General features: G+C 40.9%; 1 long non-coding RNA gene across 1 annotated transcript in view; it reads left to right on the top strand.

Moving 5' to 3' along the window:
* Window positions 1-27,337, top strand: part of LOC146004651 (uncharacterized) — a 351,309-nt gene that overhangs the window by 215,943 nt on the left and 108,029 nt on the right. The window contains exon 3 of the long non-coding RNA XR_014443953.1: window positions 4,175-4,233. This is a non-coding gene — a long non-coding RNA (uncharacterized LOC146004651). The remainder of the gene's footprint in view (window positions 1-4,174; window positions 4,234-27,337) is intronic.

Raw genomic sequence — 27,337 nt, 5'->3', positions numbered from 1 at the left:
TCTTTTAATTTACTATATACAACATTCTATTTACTTCTTTTATATTATTTGAACTCTTCTTTTATATATTTCTCAATTTACTATAATATATATAACCCCTCTTCTCCGCTCCAAGTTTTTTATAATTTCCTTTTCTCCTCTTTATATAGCGTGCTGCCATCTCTCGTCGATTCCGAGAAACAATTCCAACTTGCAACTTTCATTGTGTCATCGAAACTGGCACGTGACAAGGCGAAGCAGAACACGCTCCTGCAAATCGCTGTTAGCTGCATTTCCTTTCCCCTCCATGCAATCCCAAGCCTTCTCGAGTCACTGCTTGCTTTCGTTCGCCCGCTCCAGAGATTCCCGGGACATAGTATAGCTACGCTGTTCTACGTTACATTAAGTCTTATTCAAGGTCCAGTCCTATCTAGACTTCATCATGTGACGTTCCCTAAGGGTAAGGATTACCACGTCACGACCAATCTCTTTAAGAGATAATTTATGAGACACTTAAAACATGGCTCAACCGAACCTTCTCAAACCCTATAAAACGTATCCACAGAATGTCCAAAGCATTATTCTCGCTTTCCTTCCATTATTTCTCTTTTTCTTTCCATGTGTGTTTATTTTTTCTGTTATACATTCTTTCTCTGTTACACTACCTACTTCTTTGTATATTCTCTGTTCTCTCTCTCCATCCCTATTTTTATATTTATTTCTCTCTTCCTTCCTATGTTTCTCTATTTTTTTCTTTTCTCTCCTTCTTCCATGTTTCTCTCTTTCATCTTCTAATTTCTATTTTCCTCTTTTCTCTTCCCTTACCCCGTTCTCTTTTTCAGCCTGTTTCTTCCTTTTCTTTCTATCTACGCCTGTTTCTCCCTTCTCTTTATTTTTCCTGCTTGTTTCTCCTTTTTTCTGTTCTGCCTGTTTCTTCCTTTTCTTGCCCGTTTCTTCCTTTTGTTTCTTCTTTCTGCCTCTTTCTCCCTTTCTTTCTTTTTCTGCCCGTTTCTCCCTTTTCTTTCTTTTCCCTGCCCGTTTCTCCCTTTTGTTTATTTTCCCTGCCTGTTTCTCCGTTTTGTTTCTTCTTCCTGCCTGTTTCTTACTTTTCTTTCTTTTTCTGCTGTTTCTTCCTTTTTTCATTTTATGTCTTTCTTCCTTTTCTTTCTTTTTCTGCCTCATTCTTCCATTTCTTCTTTCTGCCTCTTTCTTCCATTTCTTTCTTCTTTCTGTTTGTTTTCCCTTTTCTTTCTTTTTCCTGCCTGTTTCTCCCTTTTCTTTCTATTTCCTGCCTGTTTCTCCCTTTTCTTTCTTTTTCTGTCTTTCTTCCTTTTCTTTCTTTTTCTGTCTGTTTCTTCCTTTTCTTTCATGTTTCTGCTGTTTCTTCCCATTCTTTCTTTTTCTGTCTGTTTCTTCATTTTCTTTCTTTTTTCTGCTGTTTCTTCCTTTTCTTTCTTTTTTCCTGCTGTTTATTCCTTTTCTTTCTTTTTTTCTCCTGTTTCTTTTCTTTTATTTTTCTGCTGTTTCTTCCTTTTCTTTCTTTTTCCTGCTGTTTCTTCCTTTTCTTTCTTTTTTTGTCCTGTTTCTTTTCTTTCATTTTTCTGCTGTTTCTTCCTTTTCTTTCTTTTTCTGCTGTTTCTTCCTTTTCTTTCTTTTTCTGTCTGTTTCTTCCTTTTCTTTCTTTTTCTGTCTGTTTCTTCCTTTTCTTTCTTTTTCTGTCTGTTTCTTCCTTTTCTTTCTTTTTCTGTCTGTTTCTTTTCTGCCTCTTTCTTGAGTTTTTTTTATTCTCTCATTGTTTGTCCCTCTCTGCAAGTGTGTGATTCTTCCATTACAATGATTCTATTGTAGGCTATTTTGAGTGGGCTACGACAATTTTACAGTGACCTAGAACTCACCCTGTTTCCCAACGGCAATAACAATCGTAAGTACGCCACTGGTCCAACTTATCTTTTGCAGCAAGAAGTGCGTCCAAGATAAGCAGAATTAATGTTCTCCATGCTTCTGCAGAAGTGTTCTGCTGTTGCTGCTCGGGATGATATAATAAATATCCCGGGTGACTCCAGTTTCGCAGATCATCACGCTAACCGCTAGACCACGGCGGTTTTACGCAGTGATCCGCAGATGGCTTTCCAGATGAATGATGCAGGGTTTTGAGCCAAAAACTTAAACGAATCTTCCATCTCGCAAGAGAATAGGACACTCTTCTGTCCGCATGATGAAAAAGTACTACCCCTTCCACACACATTCATATTCAAATTCGGGGAGATGTAAACAATTCTTCTTTGGTGTCTCTTCTCTTTCTCCCGTCTCTTCTCTGAATGTCTTGAAGAAAAACAAGCATATTCTCAGCCGCCACCCCCTTCCTCTCACACACTTGGAGAAAGATGGAGTATAGGGAGAAGAACGGTCTCCATGCATGATCGAAGATCAATGTTTGTTTTGGAGTAAGCTGTGACGTTGCTGTTGGTATCGGTACAAACTTTTGAGGATGCTTCAAAAATGGTCAGTAGGCAAGCTCTGTCGTAAAAATAAGCTGGAAGTGCAAGCCGGGGCAAAAGTCCGCGTTCGAATCTTCGGAGAAATACTTTAGTATTTGCAAGCATCACACAAGTCACATTGTTCCTCTGCCGACCTAGATGGCGGAGTGGTTAGCACAGGGCGCTACGACGTCAGGGATCCCAGGTTCGAATCCCAGGCTGCGCATGAGCGTGTCTTTGTGAGTGTCCCTTCGTCAATATCATCATTAACCAAAAGTGACAGAAAAGCTAATTAAAACAAATCAAATCAAACGACGTTCCTCTGTTTTCTTTTTTGCCTTGCAGCAGTCTCAACTTCTTGACAACCTGTGAATTATTTTTGTCTTTTGTACAGTCGCGAAATGTAGTACTGCTTCTTCTTAACTTCAGTGTTCTGGCAACCTTGCTTTTCGTCTTCCCCTCGGGACGCAACTTTATGATGCACATTCATTGGCTACGGCTGGATTGCGCACACTTTTCCGGTTTTATCAGTGGTATCTGATAAGCCGTTGACAAGCTGTCACAATGTACAGGATTGCGCACAAATAAATGAGGCGATGTTGTCAGATTTAAAAGGTTCTCAAGCCGTTCACACTTCTGTTGTGTTTGAGTGTGTGGACTTACATGTGTTTTTGCTGGAAGGGTAGCATTAGATAGGCATAGAGGATGAACCTGATTGGTGGACTAGAATGTAATGGTTGGTGTATATACCGTCACGAGCTTCGATTGACAGAAGTGTTTGTTGTGCAGTCATTACCCTAACCTAACCTAACTTAACTTTTAATTTGAGTAAATTGGTATGAAAATTGTATCTTGGCTTGCTACATTTACTGGTCAAATTATATTTTTTATTTAATCCTTAAGAGATTTACTATTTTATTTCTAATTTCTCTCCCTCTTTTCTTGTCTTAAGGAAAAAACAGTTTTGCGCACAGAGTTTAAAGCTATCAAAGTGGCAACGTTCGATCAAAATCTGTGCGCAAAACAGGTCAGTGAGATGTGTGCGCAATTCTGGATGTAAAGTGTGCGCAATTCAGTTGCGGCCCATTCATTTGCACGGTGGCTTAATTTAAAAGCCGCTGGTTCTTAACTTAAAAGTACTGGCAACACTACATCCTGTGTTGTTCTAAGGATTAGAATTCTGTTGATGCAATGCAATCCTTTCAATTCTTAATCATTACATTTTCGAAAACATGCTCAATGAAAATATTTATGTACAATTCGCCTACTCTTGCTTTTGCCCTTGGGTGTACACACACTAAATTTAGCACTGAAAGTTCTGGCAACCATGTTCTAGTATGTTCAACTTTCATTTGTGTAGTCTCTAAATTTAGAATTTCTTCCTCTTAACATCAAAGTGCTGGCAACCATGCTTTTAAGAGTGCAGAATTTGTATATTTTCTCCTCGTATGTGCATAAATGATTCGCAGCACTTTGATGTTGAGATTTTAATAGTAGAGCCTCAGTCCACACACAAGGGTGTACACACTTTGATTGAGAGTGACGCCGTTATTATCGATAGAGCCCGTGGAATTCAATGAAGTACACGCTGAATTTTAATATTGGAATAAGTAAAAGGCAACCATGTTCTTTTTAGAGTTCAGAACTTACGTTTGTACAGTCTCGTGGTATTTTTCTAAAGTAGTTGTATGATGTAACTAATATTTTTCTCTCCGCAGAAAGGAAGACGCCAGGTCTGGTCTGTTAGGAGGATGATGTAATGCAGTATCTTCTTCAGGTAGGTGCTATTTGAATTCTTAAAATTATTCATGTAGTGTGCAGAGCAGACAGAATTTTTGAGTGTAAAAAATATTTGGAAGAAGATTCAAAATTCCACAAACTTAATATTTCTCATTTAATCTTCGCTTTCTTTTAATGCTATTTCTACAATATGAATCAAATCGTAGAGGTACGCTGAGGAAGAATTAAATAAAATAAAATACATATGTTTGATTGTATTAATCTACACTTTGGTAGGCAAGAAATGTTTCTTCTTTATTGGTTGCAACTGTCAGTGCGCTGAAACAGGAAGGAAATATATTTTATTTGGTTGGAAATATTTTTATTGATTGTATCAAACAGTACGTTGACAGATTTTCACCATAGATGTCGTGAGAAGGGAAGTTTGTCTGTATACATTGTAGAGGGTGCCTACCAGTCTGGAAATCTTGGAAAGAGTTACGGAAATAGCAAGGAAATTTATTGTTTTTTCTGTTTATTAGTAGTGTACCAAAACTAGGTAATTGAAAAAAAGTTAAATAGGAAAAGCAAGAAATTTTAGATTTGTTGTGGACAGATTATTCTTTAGTTTGATATACTGAGTGCTACAGTAGAAATTCTATATTTAATACTCCGGGATAACTTTTCATGTTTTGAACTAATTTCATTTTAATCATTAAGTGGCTGTTGAAATTTACCACTTTCATCATGTTGCATTATTTTGTGTTGAGTTTCGTAGATATTAGGATTAATACATAAATTACTGAGTTTTACATAATAATGTATTATTTATGGTATAACTGTTATGATGTTTCACATAAAAATAATTCCTTGTTAACCATTAGTCAATATGTGGCAGGTATTACGTAAAAGCGCGCCCGACAGTCAGTTTTTTGTTATCATTTTTACATGTGAATATTTTAAAAGCTTCGTAAAGTGGGATTGCAAGTGTAGTGTTTACCTAAATTGTAGTGACCTTCTTACACACATGTTTACATCAGGCGCGGCTCGTGCATTATTTTCCTGGGGGTTCACCGCAGTCATATGACACATACTCAGTTTCCGCAAATATAGATTTTTTCCGGAAACAAAGGGATGGGGCTTAAAATATTGGTACATAATTTTTTCATAGACTGAAGTTTCATAGTAGAGGTGTGCGTATAAATTTAGGGCTAAAACTAAGTACAATAAATTGTGCATATATGAAAGAAATTTCGGGTTTTATGGACGTCCTCAGGATTTGTTTGAGCGATGGGAAGCAAGATTATTTTTTTTTCCAGGGGGGACAAACTAGGCATATTTTTCCTTGTAATAGGACCGTTCTCTAAAAGAAACACTCCTTCAGTCCCTGCAACGTCTTTATAATAATCATCATAAATTACTGTGACTGAAATGAAATTATATGTGTGTAATAAATAGTTTTAGGTTGACATTAATTTTTCAGGCGGGTGTGGCCCCTTTTCCCCTTCCGGACGTCCATGCCTGCAATTATAAAACGACTAATCACAATGGTCCTACAATTATTAAAGGGAAATGGCAACCAATGGCATATGTGTACTAGAAACCTGAGAACCTTTCATTGGAATGTTACAGCTTTTTTTTCTATCTTCAATTTTGGAGTTGGTCGCTCGTATCTCTAATTTTCTTTCAACAGACGAGAGGGTATGTTTCCGTTAATTGAATGCATTTTAGCGGTCATTTCTTACCTGCGCAGACAGCAACACCTACAATGCATCAAATGACGTAACATCCTTTGGAGCATCAATATTTTGCAACTACTATCCAAGCACTTCGAAAACTTACAACCTTGGTTTGAGTTGCTGTTTTAAGTCCACTTTATGCACAGTAAGGCTAATCGGGACTGGACCTACAGTTTAAAGTGGGATCCGAACCACTTGTGCCTCCACCGGGTATCGAACCCGGGACCCTTCGATTACAAGGCAATGACGCTACCACTGCGCCATGGGGGAGGCCCACTTACAACCTTGAAACATTGACACCGACATGGTTTGTCACGTCTTCCTTTCTTGTCTAAGATCGCGCCATTCTTTTACTTTCAGATATCCGAAGTGTTTCCATCTTTAAGGAAAAAGTCTGAATGCATGCACGAGTTATTTTAGTAATGTATTTCTTTTATTTTAATTCATCGTGTCTAATTCCAGCTTTCATTCATTTCTACTCATCCTTCTCTGCCACAATTTTACATTTATACCAAGAAGTTCGGCACAAAAATGATTCAAGAGAGAAGATAGAATATGTAACGAATGCGCTTCAAACTTGAACCTCACAGGGCAACACTGGAAGGGAGGAACCAGCTGGGCCTCACTCGCAGCGCGCAGCGAGGACGGTGCCTTCTGGCTTCTGCTGTGGCTTCTGAGAGAGCACGAACTGCGCATGACCGTTGGTTGGAGATCGAGGTTTCTCAGTATCATCTGCCATGTATTTACCTATATAGCTGCCCCGAGCTTCTGCCTGCCGCCCGAACCTTCCCTATGGCAAGAGCTCTCCTGTGGGGGTTCAGCTGAGGGTGTCTGCACGAGGGCGGCCGATTCGCGGTTTCTCTTTCTCAGCAAAAGAATTTGCCGTGTTACGGACACACATTCATGACTTCTTGTGTAGAAATTTTAGCGAAAAATTGCAAAAGGTAAATACATTGTTTATTGTCCATTCTCGAGGTAAATGCCGTATATTACTGGGGGTTCACTGATCCTGTGCGCTATAAGGCCAACCGCGCCTGGTTTACATACATGAATTGCCCTAATGGCTTGGTCTGGAAATGTCTTGCTTTTGGTCTGGAAAATTCGGGAAATTTCATTTTTACGAAATTGTACACACACTGATTGTATTACTGGCGATAATATTCTGAATTATTGACATGAATCTGGCACGGACTCTCTCGTGGGCGTAACTTGGGACTTAGTTTTAAGGGGGCCGAATCAAACGGGGCCTAATTTTCAGGGGCCAGAATTAAAGTGGGCCTAATTTTGATGGGGCAGAATCAAACAGGGCTTAATTTTGAGGGGGTAGAATAAAACTGCATAATTTTGAGGGAGCAGAATCAAACTCGGCCTAATTTTGAGGGGACAGAATCAAACTGGGCATAATTTTGAGTGGGCAGAATCAAACTGGGCCTAATTTTGAGGGGGCAGAATCAAACTGGGCCTAATTTTGAGGGGGGCAGAATCAAACTGGGCCTAATTGTGAGGGGGTAGAATCAAACTGGGCCTAATTGTGAGGAGGGAGAATCAAACCTGGGGCTTAAGTTTGGGGGAAGAGACTCAAAACTTCCATTCCATAAAAACAGCGTCCAGGATTATTTGCGAAATAACTGACGTTTGCGAAATCACAAATATTACTCTCTATTACTTTGCTGCTTAGGTATCCTAACTTGTAAATTTTAATAAACCCGAAAATTTGGGAGGGGGGCACTTCCCCCTCCATTGCCTCCGCTAAGTTACGCCTATGGACTCCCTGAACTTGAGAAGGGAACAGACTGGATATTTTTGTCTCAATTATTGTTTCGAAAATTTCTGACTGAAATTACATTCGTATGTCTGGAACAATTCGTGTTTGAGTCCCGTTTCTATTCCACTTTTACACTCTCTTCTGGAGAATGTAGAATCACTAGTGTTTCACACGTGAACCAACGCTAACTAATAGCTCGATGTCAACTTCCGTTTGCCTAAAGTTTCAAGAGAGACCGCGCACTTAATTTACTCTGTTTGCACTTAATTACATCACTTATTTGAACTCCAGTCAAGCGAGAGCGCATATTTACACGTCATTTGGAGGAAAAAAGTGAACAGTATTTGCGTTTGGTCGCCCCAAATGTGCTTAATTATTCGTCGGACGAAATGAGTGTCTTGCTAATGGGGGAAAACCATCCTATTTAAATTGGTGCAAAGCTCCTACCGCCGTCTCCAACTCGCAGACGTGGCGCTTAAGGATTGTAGACGTGGAGAACTATAGTAGCTAGTTCTATAGTTCTCCAAGGTTCACAAGAGGGGCATGGGCGTCGCCAGAAATTTTCCTAGAGAACGTTGAACCAAAGTTGTCAAAAGTAGCCTGATATAGACAAGTGACATATGCAGAAGTTTGTCAGAGGGGTTAATTTTTAAAATTATTGCATTATCGGTATTTTATTATTATTATTATATTATTTGTAACGAACCCGAGAGTTGAAGGTTTTATATTTGTAAGAAGTTAAGATTTTTAAAATGTTTGTTACTTCAAATAATGTGCAAGTTGTCAGACAATTATAATTAGATTGATACAGTTGTAGTTGGAACTTTTATATATGTTTATAAATACGTCAAAATCTGTTCGTATTGACGTCACTTTCTCATCTCAGCAGAGGAAGTGGACCCACCTGAATGTTTCTCACCTGGCGACAGACTGATTTTGGAAAACAGGTGAACGGGAAGAATCAATAGGAAGTTGGAAACTGACAGAATTCAAGAATAGATTTTTGGGTTTTCGAGTTTTCTTCTTGCCGATAAGTTGAAAGTAAGCAATTAATTATGTACTTTGACTTTCGCTATATGTGAGGGAATTGGCCCAACGTTAGTATTGAATGTTCTAGTGTTTTATTGGTAAGCGATTATGAAATATACGCGATTATAAAACTGCGTTTTAACTTTGAAAACAGTGTTGTGTTTCTTTTCTACCCAGCAAGCCCTGACGATTTGCAAATATTCTCATGTTCCCGACTAAAGGAGTAGCGGACTAACTTTGTGACGACTGGTGTACCTAGTTTAATTTATTTTAGTCTCCAATAAGTTTATTATATGAATAATATAGTACTTGTTACAACCAAGATTACATAATAGTTACTTCTAACATTAGTAGCAGTAGCAGTAGTATAAGAAGCTTCAAAACGCGTGAAGTTACAAATTAACAGAGTATCAGTATTGCAATCTATGAAAGTTTCATACCAAATTCGATATCTCAAGACCATTTTTATACAATCACGCAAAATGAAGTGAAATAAAGTGCTTCGTTTTTAAATTGCCATAAATTGAAAAAAGTAGATAGAAATTTCCAGGGGGTCAACCGACCGGTTTGACCTACCCTGCCGACGCCCAGGTAGAGGGGTGAGATGGTAGCCAAGGTCCTACCACAACTATAGGTGGCGAGTTGGGAAAATACAGAGGTCATGGTGTTTCCCCTTTGTGGAAAATTAATGTCAAGTTAAGATTATATACTTCACACATTAATTTCAGTCTCAGTAATATTAATGTTTTATTATAAATTTGGATGTTGCAGACACATGATAACGGCGACACTTGGGACCTAAATTTGGGGGGTAGACAAGTTGTCCATCCAGCACTATTTTGCTAAGTAGCTGTTACATTTGAGAGTATAAAAATTACTCTTTATGTCTTTGTTCCTCAGGTCCAAGGAGGTTAACAAAAATACCCCGAACTTCTAAATTTTAATTGCCTGAAGGTTTTTTTAGGAGGGGTCGAGCAAGTGACCCCCACGAAGTTACGCCTATGCTTCAAACCGAAGAAGTGCTTGTGGAGGGCGCAACACTATTGTAGGGGAAAATGACACCTCGTTTGACCCCTTTCTGGCTTTACTGTGTCTTGTATCTTGAGCGATTCATATTAGTTTCAATTCTAGTTTCACTGCTTCCAAGGTAATATGGCCCTTTAGGAGTTGGCAACCTGAATTCTTAGGAGTTGGCAACCTGAATTGTTAGGAGTTGGCAACCTGAATTGTTAGGAGTTGGCAACCTGAATTCTTGGGAGTTGGCAACCTGAATTCTTGGGAGTTGGCAACCTGAATTCTTGGGAGCTGGCAACCTGAATTCTTGGGAGCTGGCAACCTGAATTGTTGGGAGTTGGCAACCCGAATTGTTGGGAGTTGGCAACCTGAATTCTTGGGAGTTGGCAACCTGAATTCTTGGGAGTTGGCAACCTGAATTGTTAGGAGTTGGCAACCTGAATTGTTAGGAGTTGGCAACCTGAATTGTTGGGAGTTGGCAACCTGAATTCTTGGGAGTTGGCAACCTGAATTCTTGGGAGTTGGCAACCTGAATTCTTGGGAGTTGGAAACCTGTATTCTTGGGAGTTGGAAACCTGTATTCTTGGGAGTTGGAAACCTGAATTCTTGGGAGTTGGAAACCTGAATTCTTGGGAGTTGGAAACCTGAATTCTTAGGAGTTGGAAACCTGAATTCTTAGAAGTTGGCAACCTGATGTTTTATAAGTTTGCAACCTGACTACCGTTGGGATGGCAACGTGGCTTTCTTATGGACGTCAAGAATGTGCCTAGTCTTCTCCCTTCCTCCATACTCTAGAACCAGGTGTCATAGTGAGATAGCATAGGTCTTAGACTCAGCATACGCCACTGCCCTTTCCTTTTTGTCTACTGTAGTCCTACACGACATCCTCATCAATTAAATGAGTAATAATTAAAGCTTCTGCAGTCGTTACCTTACACGCGTCCCTATTCATTTAGGGAAATTACTTTGCATCAGAAATGGACCAACACCCATCATGAGAACGTCGTGAGCGTTTTGTGACGGACCCTCTTTATAGGCTGCTCCAGTGGACTGCAGTTCCATGTAACAATCACCGCCCAAATGTCCCCACAGCAGTGAATGTCTAACGGAAACGTTCACAAATTACAGTGGAAGGTGAGCTTTCCCATCGTAAATACATCTCAGTTTCTTAAAACAAGCCGGGATGGAAAATTTTTTCTTCCCTGAACGTATTTTGTTAGGCACGCTTTATGTGCGCACCTGTGCAATCACATGAACTCTTCCTTTTCTCCCTTGGTCAATTGTGGGAGACCGAGCACCAGGCACGAACTCCTGGTCGCGAACACAAAAGTTATGGGGTGAGACCTTCTTAAGGTAACGAGCAGGAAATTGTCTTTTCTGAGCCACGGATCATTTCACTTTGTTCTGCTTTATGCTTTCTTACGCACGCTAGCATTACGTCACAACGTTGCAGGGCTATATCGAGCACCTTTCTTCATTTCTTCGTCGAGTGTATGCTGGTACTTCAGCACCTGATGTCTTCAAACTCTTGCTAGGAGACTACGACATCCAGCATCTCTTCCGGACTTGGCAAGGATGTACCCTTAGGAATGAACTTCTCGGTAAAACTGAGTGCGCATGCGTCGCTGTGCACGTTTACTTGTGCGCATATACTCTTTTGCGATTGACCCGTATTACCTCCCGTGCCGTTTTAGGTTCCCCTACCAAACAAATTCAGCCTGAACGAATTTAAACGTGCACGAACAACTTAAGCATCTTCTTTCGAACCATTACATTGCAAATTAGTACACTGGAACAAAATGGTCAAAACGTTTAATAGTTGTAATGTGTTTTTATTTTTTTATATAATAGTAACACATGTTATATGTACTACACAAATAATCTTCACACGACGCTCCGTCTGACAGTCATGGCCTGCCCAAAAATATTGCCCCACTGCATCCTATCCTCTTTCTGCATTCTCCAATTTTTAGTTTTCTTCTCCTTAGGTCTTCCTCAGCTTTCCAGTTCTTCTGTGGTCTTCTCCTTAGTTTACATAAAATTTGTTTCCATTGTGGCTATTCTTTTGACGTTCGAGCTTCTTTCACACGACCAACCCAAGCTGTCCTATGGGATTTTATTTCTCTCGCTATCATCTTCTGTTTTATCAGTGCATCTATTTGTTTTCCATATAAACTCTGGTCCTTCAATCAACTTGTTCGGTTCAAATATTTTTCTACAAAATCTTTCTTTAAGAAAATCAGGAGCCGTTCAGTTTACTTTTTTAATGGGATTTTATTAAAGTACTAAGTTTTAACTTAGGTTTTTTGTACGAGTTGTTAACTTGCTGGCGAACACACACTTAGGTAAAAATGTAATCACATACTAATATTTCACTGACTTGAGTTGTAACTGTGGTGATGCACTCCAAAACACAGTGGCGCGCAGTCCTGAAATGAGAGAATAGCTATGAGGACGAGACATATCATTAATTCAGTGTTACAAACTGAATAAAATAACATGTAGCTATCTCGTTGGGGAGATGCATCGACCCTTTTAAGGTGAAAGTCAACAATTATGAGTGTAATTTGAGGAGTGGTCGAGAACTTTACAGGGGGAAGGTCGGCCTTCAGACCTTCAGACCACCCACTTAAATACCTGTACACGCTGTGAAAATTTGTCGCAGTTGCATGTGCGAAACCTTGCATATTTTCATAAAAAATAGTGCATTAAAAACCCTCTCAGGGCATGTTCTCCCCGCCCGTAGTAATGAATTAAAAGTTGCAAAATTAAATTCCCACCACAATTATGTAAAATTATGTTCATGCATGTGGTTTCATGTCGACGCGCGCATAACAGGTCCACGTCATAAACCATGAGTTTTGCACATCCATGCACTCTCGCGGGGACTGTTCTAGCTTCTCATTAAAAATTCTTCCGCGGGGTGTGCGTCGTTTCATGCATTTCTCCCTACCATGTTTGTCTTTACCCTTTCTTCTTTTTTCCCCTCTCGCTCGCCTTTCATTTCGGCTAGCGCCTGCAGAGCCATCTAGTGCAAAATTGATGAACCAGTGCATGCGAGAGGGTAGCCTTAATTCTCGACTCGGGTATGTCCCTTCTCTGCCGTTCTGAGCGTTGAACAGGGCAAGTGTTGGCACGCGTAAGTGTAAGCGATGCACACAGTGGAGTCGTTTCCCTGTTCGCTTTCGGACTGTCAGTTTCCTTCCTTGCTTAAGTCGCCCTGAATCCTTGTTGCGTTTTGTTAGTCTATGTGCATCGCCCTGTGTGTTAGGCGCTGTTTTCTGACGCCGGAACAAGTACAGTGATAACGACGGATAATTTCGTTCCGGTGGGGGTAGGGGAGGGATGTTTTTAGATATGTTTTATCTTGGTGGCCATAATGGATACAAGGATATCTTTCTTTTCTCCTTCTTCCTTTCTCTCTCTTCTTCTTTCTCTTTTTTACATTCTTTATTCCTATTTCTCTATTTTCTTGTTTCTGATTGGTTATGCATGTTGTTTAGTGCCAAATTGATTAATTAATTTTACTTCGCTTCGATGAGGACTATGAAATAAATGAAGGGGCAGTCACAAAGAACACCCATGCCGGGATTCGAACTCTGTACCAGGGTTGTTGAAGGTCCAGGAACCCATAAATTTTAATGGGCTCTATTGGATTCCGCTGGAGGACCGGAACCTTTTTCTCCCACAATTTTAATTCGGTCCAAGTTGCGTGTTGTTACATTGAAAAAAGTTCCTGGACCGAATTTAAATTCATCCGTAAAAAAGGTTCCTGGACCGAATTGAAATTCATTCTGGAAAAATGTTCCTGGACCGAATTTAAATTCACCCGTAAAAAATGTTTCTGGACCGAATTGAAATTCATTCTGGAAAAAAGTTCCTGGACCGAATTTAAATTCATCCGTAAAAAAAGGTTCCTGGACCGAATTGAAATTCATTCTGGAAAAATGTTCCTGGACCGAATTTAAATTCATCCGTAAAAAAGGTTCCTGGACCGAATTGAAATTCATTCTGGAAAAATGTTCCTGGACCGAATTTAAATTCACCCGTAAAAAAGGTTCCTGGACCGAATTGAAATTCATTCTGGAAAAAGTTCCTGGACCGAATTTAAATTCATCCGTAAAAAAGGTTCCTGGACCGAATTGAAATTCATTCTGGAAAAATGTTCCTGGACCGAATTTAAATTCACCCGTAAAAAAGGTTTCTGGACCGAATTGAAATTCATTCTGGAAAAAAATTCCTGGACCGAATTTAAATTCATCCGTAAAAAAGGTTCCTGGACCGAATTGAAATTCATTCTGGAAAAAGTTCCTGGACCGAATTTAAATTCATCCGTAAAAAAGGTTCCTGGACCGAATTGAAATTCATTCTGGAAAAATGTTCCTGGACCGAATTTAAATTCATTCTGCAAAAAAGGTTCCTGGACCGAATTTAAATTCATCCGGAAAAAAGGTTCCTGGACCGAATTGAAATTATTAAATATGTAAAGGTTATACACTGTCTAGAACTCATTTACTTTCGCTGATTTTCTCTCCCAGTCCGGGATTGAATTTATTTACAATTACAGACCAGGCTTGACCGATTAAAAGTTGCCTTCTAAAAATGTCCGGGAGTACGTTTTACATTGGAATGTCACACTGCGGTTGTAGAAAACGTAGCGCAGGGAATAAATCAAAGCGATGTTGTTCTCTCGTGGGCCAGATTCAAAAACTCCCATGTCGAAGAGTTACTGTACATAACGCAATGGACTATTTGGCGTCACATTGAGTTCAAACAAACCCGTCACGTGTTGCTCCGGCATCCGATCCAGGAACCGCAGCCAATAGGAGCTATGGATGAGGTAACGTGAGGCTGCTGTGTTCCCAGCAGATATCACAACAGGGAACGCCAGTGCTGCTACAACCAAGTGAAGGAAATTGCGCGAGAGAATGGGGCTACATGGAGAGTGGTAACGTGACTGCAGCGTTTGCGTTTCGCCCATTTCTACCTTGTGCCTTAGATTCTCGAGACTACCAGCACCTCGATTAGTCTTTCATGCTGACAAGTGGATAATTGTTTATCGTCAGGTCCGTATTCGATCCAAGTTGCCTATTGTTTCACTTCAATACGGAACTTGGACCCTATTTAAACTGATTCGGAATAAAAAGTTCCTGGACAGAATTTAAATTGATCGGGAAAAACGTTCCTGGACCGAATTGAAATACATTAGAGACAAAAAGGTTCTTTACGGTCCAGAACCCATTTACGCTTGCTGATTTTCTCTCCTGGACCGGAATTGAATTTATTTAGAATTCCTTTAACCTTCAACAACCCTGCTCTGTAACCCTAACGTCGTGATGCGCTGTGCTAACCATTCTGCCATAGACATAGCGGTCGACATAACGAAGACACAATCGCAAAAAATATATGAACGACACGACACGAGCCCCACAGAGTATTTGGCGTTCAGTCCAGCCGCCAGAGCCTCGCTAGTCTGCCAATGCAGTCTAGGGTGTATTATGTGGAATCGAGGATGATATTTGTGTGTCTTCACAAAGACAGCCCCAAGTACTTAATGTAGGGCGTCTTAATTTTTCTCAAATGCGATAGTACTGGAAAATATTACTTGTTGCAAAAAAAGTCTTTATACGAGGGCTGCTGGAAAAGTTTCTGCAAACTACCACCAACAGTGGCGGTAGTGTTCCGCTACTATAAAACTCGGAAGAATAGACCTTTTTTATGTTTAAATTATCTTTCATTGTTTGTTTAAGCCTATTCGTTTATTTTTCGTAGCATTTTGAAGAAGTAGTTTCGTGTGAGAAATGGAAATTTCTCGTGAACACTTTCGGGCAATGCTTTTTATGATGTCAAATGTAGTTTAACACCGAAACAATGCATCAAGCGACTTCATTTGGCTTTTGGGGATGAAGCACCATCCAATAGGACTGTGCAGAATTGGTTTTCTGAATTCCAGCATGGTCGCACATTTCTCAGTGATGAATTTCGTGAAGGTCGTCCATCCACGTCTGTTGTTGCCAGTAATGTTGATGTTGTGCTTGAAATGATTGATAGAAATCGGCATGTGACATACCGTGAGATTCAAGCATCCTTGCGACAAGGTACGTGCTTATTTCAATTGTAATTGTAACTGTAATTGTGAAAAGTGGAAACATTACAAAACACGCTGTTTCTATTACGGACTTCCTGTAACGCAATTTGCAGGGACCTGTTGCATGAAGGGGCGGCCGACGCTCTGGCGGTAAACGACTGAAATAACCTCCCTGTAGTTTAAAAGCACTATGAATATGTGATTTTAGGTATATTTTGCAGAAAAGTGTGCTAAAATAAATACGCGAATTTTGGGGGAAATAACACCGAAAAGTTTTTTTAAAAAACACCACTTTTAGGGAAAAATTGCACAGTAAGTAACCTTTTTTAAAAAAAAATATTTTTGTCTAATTTCGAGACTATGCTTACCAGGCACTAGTGCCAGAACAGCTCGTGTAGATCAGAGCTTTGGCGGAACGTGTCTGGTAGCACAACGGAAGATCCATCAGCTTTCCTCGTCTGAAATTTGTCATCTCCCATAAAGGACATCTCGAGGACAGACGCGCGTATGTGTGTGTTCGGAGGCATAAGTCTCCAGACACCCACGACCACACATATCATCCGTTCTCTCTTCTTAATAGAGCAGCCAGGAGCGAGCAACGGTCAATATTTGCTGATAGCTCCAAGTTCCACCAAACTCCCACTTCAAGTCTAGATCGATTTTGTCCCCAGAAAGAGAGAGACGGAAGACGCCTTCCTCATTCAAGTCTCCGCGGGTATGTCTGCAGCGGGAATAAAGGCAAAAATAGGAAATTTCGTCGTCGCGACGATGTAGGGACCTTGGAGGATGAGTAGTGCGGGCGTCCCCTCGACCCGCCCGGAAACCGGAAATAGAGGAAGTGACGTCACGTCAGGACGGGATGGGAGGGGGAAGGTAAGTGCAAACGCCAATCGGACGTCGCCCTCCTATGCAATCCCTGTTCAAACAAGGTTACTCAAATATGATCGATGTTCTCCTGCGCCGGGAGATTTTTCTATTTTCTTCCTCCTCTTCTTCTTCCTGTGTGTCTGCGTTGAGGAAGATTTTGCCGTCTGGATGTTCCGGGAACTTCACCAACTCGCAGAGGAATCTCTACGTTCCAGGGTTTTCATTTAGAATTCATTCACAAATATGTTTCCGGTTGGGTGATTCTGCAAGAAATCCTGTTGCTTTGTTATGTGGTTGACTTGAGGGTTTGTCCAAGATTAAGCCCGCTTCTACACAGATTGGGATTGGACCTACAGTTCAAAGTTTGAATTGAAGTGACTGCAATTTGATTCTGTTGGGAGTCTATTCTGGCAATCCTTGATTACAAAATGAAAAATGTTAGAAATAGTATTGTACAGGGTCCGGCAGAGGAGTTAGACGGTTTTGAAATGTGAATGACACACTTAATTTTCAAAGGTACAGAAATGTATTACTACAGAAATACAGGTTATTGTATAACATTTTTATTTACCACGACAGTTCGTGTAAAAAAATGATGCCTTCAATTTACTTCTATACACATTCGAAGGCCTTTTTCCTTTCCTTTTAAATGACCTACGTAAGATCTTGAGTCAGCGCTTTGTCCGTTTGAACAATTGAAATAAATTCAAATCAACAATCGGCGATCCGGTGAGAAGTTGGTGGCCTGATTAACTGTTTGTCAGCCCAGTAAGCGTGGAGCCCTGGAATGTGCAACATCGAGCGTTTGTTGTGGAGGGATTCTTCAAGACTGGAGATTCTGTATTGAAAATGCAGCCTTTTTCGACGTCATTTGCATGTGGCACGGCAGGGGGGTGTACCAAACCGCAACACCATCCTCAGGTGGGTGCAGAACTTTAGATTGACAGCATCAGCTACGAATAGGTCACCACCTGGCCGTGTTCGAACCGTAAGGTCACCAGAAAACATAGGACGAGTAAGGGAAGCTATCGTTAGGAGCCCAAGACCGTCTGCCAGCCAGCATGCTGTAGAGTTGGGGATCTAAGATAGCTCTGTACAAGTAATGTTACATCTGGATCTGAAATTTCACCCTTACAAGATTATGCTTGTGCGGGAGCTGCATGATGATGGCTTTGTCAATCGTAAAAGATTTGCTGAACGGATGCTCCAAATGTCCGAGGAAACTATTATTCTTACGAGTGACGAAGCACATTTCCATTTAAATGGATCTGTAAACAAGCAAAACTTTAGATATTGGATTTAGATATTGGTCAAAAGAAAACCCGCAGGAGTCCATGCTTACTGGGCTGACAAACAGTTGAGAAGGCCACCAACTTCTCACCGGATCGCCGATTGTTGATTTGAATTTATTTCAGTTGTTCAAACGGACAAATCTCTGACTCAAGATCTTACGTAGGTCTTTAAAAGGAAAGGAAAAAGGCTTTCGAATGCGTATAGAAGTAAATTGAAGGCATCATTTTCTTTTTACACGAACTGTCGTACTAAATGAAAATGGCATACAATAACCTGTATTTCTGTAGTAATACATTTCTGTACCTTTGAAAATTAAGTGTGTTATTCACACTTCAAAACCGTCTAACTCCTCTGCCGGACCCTGATGGAGGAAAAAGTCAGAAACAAGTTAGGACCTGCAACTATACTCTCTCTCAGAAGCCTCTGGAGCAAGCGAAATAAAATAGTGACTCTATAGGATTCCACCAATGAACTCGTGAGAGGGAACGATATTGCATGGAAGAGCCACGCGACCGTATCTATCAGCAGTTTGAAACAGCGCACACTACTTTGCTCCGCCCCTTCTCTACCGTTACGCGCCCTTGCTTCACAGATCCCCGAGACAGAGTGTAGAACGACTCTAGTCTATTGGAGGAGTTCTCTTACTCTAAATATTGACCGGGCTAAAGTAGCTGCAGATAGGAGACAATTAACCACCCGTTCACGAGTCAGTGAAGTTAACCAAAAATCCAATATGCTGGCAAGGCAGAATTTTATTATATTTTAAAAACATAAACTAAACGTTACGTTTCAACCTTCTAGCAAGGTCTTCTTCAGATTCTGTACCAAATACAAATGAAAAATGGTACAAAACAGGAGTTGTTTATCTGGGATGAGGGTAAGCAGATAGGAAGGGAGAAGCGAGTACTAGTGAGAAAATGGAAAGAGGTCAAGGAAATGAAAGGTGAAGAAGACACAATGAACTGGAATGGGGCACTGAAGATAAACAAAGAATGGAAGAAGGCGTTAGAAAGAGTGGAAAGGCCAAAATCGAAGGAGGAGAATAGAAGGAAGAAGATTAAAAAATGAAAGAATAAGAAAAAGGATCGTGAGATAAGGAGTCCAACCACGTTGCAGATGAAAGGAAATGTTTATCTAATTTGCCTGTCAGGTGAAACAACAGCTGACGGAAGAAGGCCACCTGCTGGAACACCTGGAAAGGAATGTTCCAGATAAACAACTTTCTAATATTCTCGTGTCTGGCGGGGAGTGATAGGCTATATATACAGGGTGTTTCTAAAGGTCGTTTACAACGCTTGGGAGGTGATTCCTCACACGAAAACAAGCAAAAAGTCTAAGTTCCATTTTTACGACTGAGGCTTCGTTTCCGAGATAGGAGCCTCGCAAAAGGTGACAAAGTGATCGTCACACCTGACTGGGACGAATACTATCACAGATAGAGAGGCGGTTCCAAGGGAACCATAAAGAAATCGTATGTGCTCAGTCCGGAAGTCACTATGAAAAGTTCTCTGCACGCATGCGCAATGGAGTTCTCAAAGGAATTGGGGATTTCCAGCAAGAAGAATGCATGGAAAAGGTATGTAACGCAGCAAGAAGGACCGTGACAATGAGAAATGTGTTAAAGATAACATACCCCGAACTCAAACATCAAAACATGAGCACGGAATACAAAATCCGAAAAGCTGAGCACGGTTGCATACCCCAGTTACATGCGAGGAATGAACGAATCATGTCATGTGGCATACGAGAGACACATTACTACACCAGGAGGAGGGAAAGAAAAACACAATATCAGATGATTACGACAATGTGTATTTTTACACGCGACAACTACGTAATATCCCCCCCCACACACACACAACAAACAACAAATGCTACAATGTCTTACGCACAGACAGTGTGTGTCACTGTACAACAATTGAAGATGTCACTTTCACCACACACAGGGGGTGGGGAGCAATACCAAGAGTATTTTCACTGGGATTTGCCGAGGGCGATAATCACGGACGGTTTTAAAAATGTCTGCCGTTCACGTCTACGCAGAGATGACAGTGACGAATCAAGGATTGTCGACTACGAGCAAACAAGTCAGGTGTATCTGCTACCGTCGCGGCGGCGACGTTGATGCGAGCAACGAGGTCCTCAGCTGATGTGACAGTTGAGTCTTATACGAGGGTTTTCATTTCTCAACAGAAGAAAAAACTAAAGGGTTGAGATCTGGCGACCTCGGTGGCCAAAGCACAGGCTCATCCCTACCAATGAACCTATTGCGAAACTCGTCATGCAGAAAATGTCGTACATTACGATCGAAATGAGCTGGTGCCCATTGTGTTGGTATCACATTTCTTGCCGCAGTGCCAAAGGTACGGTCTCCAACAGTTCAGGCAGAACCTCACTAAGAAATGCATGATACGTGAGACCATTCAGGCGAACAGGGAGAATGTATGATCCAATTAAATGATCATGTACTATCTCCCACCACACATTCACTGAAAACCAGTGATGTTGATGGGCCACAAAAAGTGCATGTGGGTTGTCAAACTCCCACACAAAACTGTTTCTACTATTGAAGACATCCATCCTGGTGAAAATGGCTTCATCTGTCCACAATACCTTTGCCCCGAAGTGAGGGTTTGTGTCCAGCTGATGCAAAAACATTGTCAAAACTCCATACGAGGGCAAAAGTCATGAGGTAACAGTTCTTTACTTTCTGCAGTTTAAAAGGGTGCATTCTTTCCTCTGACAACACTCGCCAAACATTCACATGAGACGTGTTTCGTGCCCAAGCGAGCACGCGCGTACTGGTGCCAGGATGTTCTGCGACCGCTGTTAACACATCTTCTGCAAACTGATGTGTGCGTACACTCCGGGGTCTTCCAACTTCTTGCCGCGGTGGAAACACTGACCCTGTTTCACGCAATCGACTGTCCACTACCTGAAAGAAGGCGTGAGACGGTAAACGTCTATGTGGAAAGCGTTCTCCATATAGACGCCTTGCCTCATGGCTATTACCACGTTCCTCCCCATACATGAGATGCATGTCTGCTAGCTGCTGGGTCGTATACGCAGCCATCTGTGTAATAGGGAGCTGGAACTGCAAAGTATCGTTTTTGTTTAACACTGGCACACTGCACAAATTAGCCGTATCACCGTACGAACACCACAGATCAATTGTTGCGATATTTGACTTGCCCACTCCACCACGTCAACTTCTTCCAATACAACATACTAGTACTCTTCAATGCGTATTGCAACCTAGAGCGAACTGCTGATCATATCCCAGCACCTGCAACACGACTGGGACGACTGCCGGAGAGAACCAACCCTTCGAGCTCCTCTAGCGGGTACAGTAGTCATGAAGGTCAAACGTAGACTACGAGAGCCAGACTTGCCTGCACAACGCCTTCAAAACTGGTCTCTTTTACGTCACAGTGATCGATTGGGAACACTCTTGGTATTGCTCCCCAACCCCTTTGTGTGGTGAAAGTGACATCTTCAGTTGTGTACAGTGACACGCACGGTCTGTGTGTAAGACATTGTAGCATTTGTTGTTTGTTGTGTGTGTGTGTGGGGGGGTATTACGTAGTTGTCGCGTGTAAAAAGACACATTGTCGCAATCATCTGATATTGTGTTTTCTTTCTCTCCTCCTGGTGGAGTAATGTGTCTCTCGTATGCCACATGATATGATTCGTTCATTCCTCGCGTGTCACTGGGGTATGCAACCGTGCTCAACTTTTCGGATTTTGTATTCCGTGCTCATATTTTGATGTTTGAGGTCAGGATGTGTTGTCTTTAATGCATTTCTCATTATCACGGTCCTTCTTGCTGCGTTACATACCTTTTCCATGCATTATTCTTGCTGGAAACCCACAATTCCTTTGAGGACTCCATTGCGCATGCGTGCAGTGAACTTTTCATAGTGACTTCCGGACTGAGCACATACGATTTCTTTATGGTTCCCTTGGAACCGCCTCTCTATCTGTGATAGTATTCGTCCCAGTCAGGTGTGACGATCACTTTGTCACCTTTTGCGAGGCTCCTATCTCGGAAACGAAGCCTCAGTCGTAAAAATGGAACTTAGACTTTTTGCTTGTTTTCGTGTGAGGAATCACCTCCCAAGCGTTGTAAACGACCTTTAGAAACACCCTGTATATCTTCCTGTTTTGTACCCTATTTCATTTGTACTTGGTACAGAGCCTTAAGAAGACCTTTCTAGAAGGTTGAAAGGTAACGTTTATTTTATGTGTTTAAATAAAATAAATTCTGCCTTGGTCAGCATATTGGATTTTTTGTTATCATGGAAACAAGGCTTAATAGTGTTATCAATGAAGTAGTCTCCTCGACGTATCGTAGTTCGTGGTTGGCAGTTCGGCGAATCCCTAACCTAGGGAATGGAATTCGTCATTGAACAACACCATTTTCATTGATTCAACTGGCTATTGCAGATGGAAATGTTGGTGCAAATTTTCTCTGTCTAGGTAAAATCAACATAATGAAACAGCTCGCCGCGACGCCAAGGGTCCCGAGTTCGAATAACGAACTGGACGTGAGTATTCTTTGATCGTCCATTCATCAATTTCATATCGTCAATACTAATCTTCGCGATTAGCCAAAAGTTTCAGAAAAGCGAAGTAAAATAAACGAAATCAATGAAAAATTTGAAGTCTTTTGATGACACACTTCATTAAATTTAAAAAAAAAAAAAACGGACTGTTGCTACAAAATCTTTTATTGGTTATTTTGTACTATATGAACATTATCCCCTTCAAAGAACTCTCCTGCACTATCGATACACCGCTCCTTAATAATCTTCCATTGCTAGAAACACTGCTGGAAATCATTTTCTGAAACCATGTTCATGACCTCCGTCGCTTTTGTTTTCACACATTCTACCGTCTTAAATCTGGTTCCTTTCAGTGCTGATTTGACCTTTGGGAATAAAAAAGTCTCACGGAGCGAGATCCGGCGAATAGGGTGGATGTTCTAACACTGGGATCCCATAATTTGCTAATAAAGCCTTGACTGATAATTCCGTGTGGGCAGGAGCATTGTCCTGATGAAGAATCCATGACTTGCTTTTCCACAAATCAGGTCGTCGTCTTCTTACTCGTCCACGAAGGGCGTCAGCACCGTAATGTATTAATGTTGGTTGACAGTTTGACCTTCGGGTACACAATTCGAATCAATTCACCGACATTTGCAATGTTTGATTCCGTGACGTGCAAGACCGTCCAGGACGCTAGGCGTCCGCGATCACTTCTCGTCACTCTTTAAACCACTCAAACACTTGAGTGCGTGATAAACACCCATCTCCGTACACTTCCTTCAACAAATCATAAGTTTCTGTGGCGGATATTCAGAGTTTCATAAGAAACTTCAGATTGATACGTTGTTCCACTTTCATACTGAAATTTTTTTGCGACGGAACCAAGTTGTACGATTCACTTCGTCCACAGCGGAACTGAGCGCCGCGCAGCCTGGGAAATCACACAGTCGATAGGCAGGATATCACGTTATACACTCATACACCGTTTCACCTTCACGCGCTTGCCGTTCATCGACAGCAACATCAATCCGGTTTTTTTCTAGCCACATCTCGTATGTTGGCTAATCGCAAAAGAATGAAGGAATTCCACCTTTTGCTAATCGCGACGATGAGAATGAGAGTGTTCCTTCATCATACCAACATCAAGGTACACCTATGCCCAGGCCGGGATTCGAACCCGGGACCTCTGGCGTCGTAGTGCGGTGTGCTAACCACTCCACGACAGACATCGGCTTAGTCGCAGAAGAACTACTCCTTCAAAAAAAATTGTTTGCACTTGATTACAAAACTGGAAAAAATGAAAACTTTTGCCAAAAATTGAAAATTATCAGTTTATAAAAACGAAATTTGGGGACCACACTGAGGAAATGACAGGGTATATGAGTTTTAAGGGTTTAGGTGTGTGTAAAAATACCAAAGTTCTCAAGAAATTTGATCTGGTTTGACAATTGGAACAAGTGGGAACATCTGTTGTACATGGGAAAATTAGCGATGAACCTGTGGTTTCGTAATAATGAAGTTTTGAATCCGGGTGTGAGTGATTGATTCGGTGTATTTTACTTAACGTTTCTGCCACTTTTGGCGAAGATGAGAATGGGTGTTGACGATATGAAATTGATTAAGAGACACTAATAAAGAACACTCATGCTCAGGCCGGGATTCGAACCTCTGTCGTCGTAGCCCTGTGTGCTAAACATTTCACCACGGAGGCCGGCCCTTAATTCGGGGAAATTATCTGCACAGGGCAATGTTGGCCAACAAAAAAGGATACATTTTGAGGCTGGTCATTATTGGATCCCGCAATTCGTATGATTAGTATCGGTATTATTGTCTCTCACTCGCGCGAAGACAACCGTCACAGATCCAGCATCCGAGAGAAGAGCAGAAACTGTCTTATCAGCTGAAACTATACGACTGGCCATTAAAACCGAAAGGGCTCAGGCAAAAGCCATTGCAACAAGGTCGTCCTAAAGGACGCGTCTTTTTACTACCAGGGAGGAAGCAGTGTTGCAAACTCACTCAGTATAAAACCACATATTGTAAGTGAGCATCATCGTATATAAATGCATGTTTTTTGCTGTCAATTGAATTGAACACGCAGGGTAATTTGAACATATTTGTCGTATTAGATTAGGACTCGCTGAAACACGAAATTATCTTACCTTCTCTCGCGTAACTTGCCCACCTCTCCCCCTTACCTCCCTTGGAAAATCTTGAATTATTATTATTATTATTACAAATATGGGGGAAGAGTTAATGCTAATGTTTCGAAAAGTTTAATTTTTTCGCGAAGTGTACAATTTCAAGTCTTTAACCTTAACTTTCTCTTACATGGTGTCAACCAGTCAAGAAATTATGCTTATGGTCTAGAATGTTTGCTATTTCTTTTTACAGTATAGTGAATTTACATTGTGAAATACCTGATAAAATGTAATATTTGGAAATCTAAAATTGTATTGAGTTGGGGGTTAAGATTTATTCGCTTTGATTCTAAAGAATTACATTCTTATATGCGTGAAGTTTTGTAAAAAAAAATTAAGTAATGTGGCCATTTCCCATCCAGGTTGAAGCCTGAAGCATTAATTTTTATATATAAGTAAAGCAGGTCTAAATCTATGGTTAAGGTAGTCCAGAAATTTGGATTTATTTCAGTAGACACACTGTATTATTTCCTCCATTTTTTTCATTCGTACATCAATGGGTGATTTGTGATTTGGTGTTTTAAGTCCACTTTATGCACAGTAAGGCTAATCGGGACTGGACCTACAGTTTAAAGTGGGATCCGAACCACTTGTGCCTCCACCGGGTATCGAACCCGGGACCCCTCGATTACAAGGCAATGACGCTACCACTGCGCCATGTGGGAGGCCCTAATATTGTTATGGGTCTGTATATTCAGAGGTAAAGGGAAAATTGGCACCTGCGAGAGGGGATGGTTCTGGCAACACTGGGCACGGCTTCGGGCAAGTTGCCCCTCCATAGAGGCTCTGGTGATGAGATTAAATGGATGGAGGGGTAATCGCAGGCATACAAACAGAACACATGCCCCACAGAGGATTATGCTGGATGTGGATCCAAGTGCCAGAGCCTCATTAGCCTGCAAGAATGCTGCTTTGGAGATAAGTTGATATAACTGCAATTAGAAGCCCCCATTCGCGTAGTGGTAACGCTCTCAACCTTTCATTCCAGTGGTCCCGGGTTCGTTCCTCGATGGAGCTACATTACGCAATGGCGTGGAACTCATTTCAAACTGAAGGTCCGCCGTCGGCCTGTGTATGGGTGTTCTTTGCGAGTGTCCCTTAATCACTTATCCTCATCTTCGCGATTAGCCAAAAGTTGCAGAAAAGCGAAAATGAATAAGAAAATGACACAGCTCTCTTGCAGTTGATACAAGAAACGTTCCGTAAGTTTAATCTTGTCTAAAATTAAATAAACTTACAGTTACTTGTTAAAGTAATGATAGCTTTAACTGAGTTACTTTTCGCAATGAATCACTCTTAATAAGTTAGTTATTGAACAAAGTAACTGAGACTAGCTTAGTTATCTCTACGGCTCGGAAGTTGATGACCTAAAAAATATCAGGAAATGATACAGAATGATATAAAAATATTTAGATATAACCGTTTTCTTAAATCAATGAAAGCTTGACTTTTTTCAGAAATTACACGGAAGTAGTTCAATAATTCTATAAAATCCCTTATTTGCTGGTTTAAACTACCGAAACAAAGGGGAAAAAGCAATTAAGAACTAATAAAGTTTTCTTTATATTTACTGCAAGGTGTAAAGCTGTCAGCTTTACATCAGATTTTTTTTGTGACTAATTTTACTCCAAAATAAAGCGACAATAGTGACCGGTAAAGGAACCTCAAAATAGGCTTCACCCAAAATGTTATGTTTTCTCCAGGGAACTTAAAATTTTACCACAATTAATTATTTAATCCATTGCCGAAGATTTCACTAAAAATGATGTATTTTTGTATTGACCATATTTTTTTATTAATGGTGTACATTTTAGGAAACTTAAATATGGCAAGTTATGCAGAAAATGCATTTAAAATTCACGAAACAACAGGGAAGGAGTAAAAAAAACTAAAAAATATTTAAAAAATGCAAGAGAGACATGTAAAAGCAAAATCAGAACAATATTTTCTTGTCCTGATTGAAGCGAAACGGTCACTGTGAGGAGTAGCATTGTCTTGAAGGAGCCCCTGTTATTTCTATTAAGCAACTTTCTCGGAACCGATATTATCTCAACCCCCTCTCATTGGAAAATACCGAGAATGTCCAAGAATCTTGATGAATTTAAGAATGTAAACTCTTGCATTACACACCTTCCTCCACCTTGGAGACAAGAATTTCCAAACTCAAATGCTTCAAACTCCTCGCAACTATCGGATTCTTCGCTGCATGGTGCGAATGATCGTCCTTTTTTTTCCTCCGTCTTCCAGGTATTTGCAGAATATTGAGCAAATACCACCGGGGTACTCAAGACGCCTGGGTGGCACCTGAGAAGATACCCCGGAGCATCGCTAAGATGATCGATACCTGGCGGAGGTGGATTCTCAGGAATCCTGCCCTCGCTACTCTAGATCGTGGCGTTGAAGAAAATGCCAGTTCTACAATCCCATTTTTTTTTTCACCAATAAAATGTTTTCTAACGTTCACGGTCGTATTTATACGGAAATAATGGGTAAGGTTCTGTTCACTGCAGCTCAAGGGTGGTGGAATTTCAATCATTATTTGTTATTAATAAACAATTTGGAATTACAGTAAACGGCCGTTAACACAAACTCGCTTAAGACGAACACTCGGTTAACATG

Source organism: Lepisma saccharinum, chromosome 22 (assembly GCF_977018435.1).
Source record: "Lepisma saccharinum chromosome 22, izLepSacc3.1, whole genome shotgun sequence".
Classification (NCBI taxonomy): Eukaryota; Metazoa; Arthropoda; class Insecta; order Zygentoma; family Lepismatidae; genus Lepisma; species Lepisma saccharinum.
The sequence above is the reverse complement of the archived record's forward strand: the minus strand, read 5'-3'. Positions and strand labels throughout refer to the sequence as shown.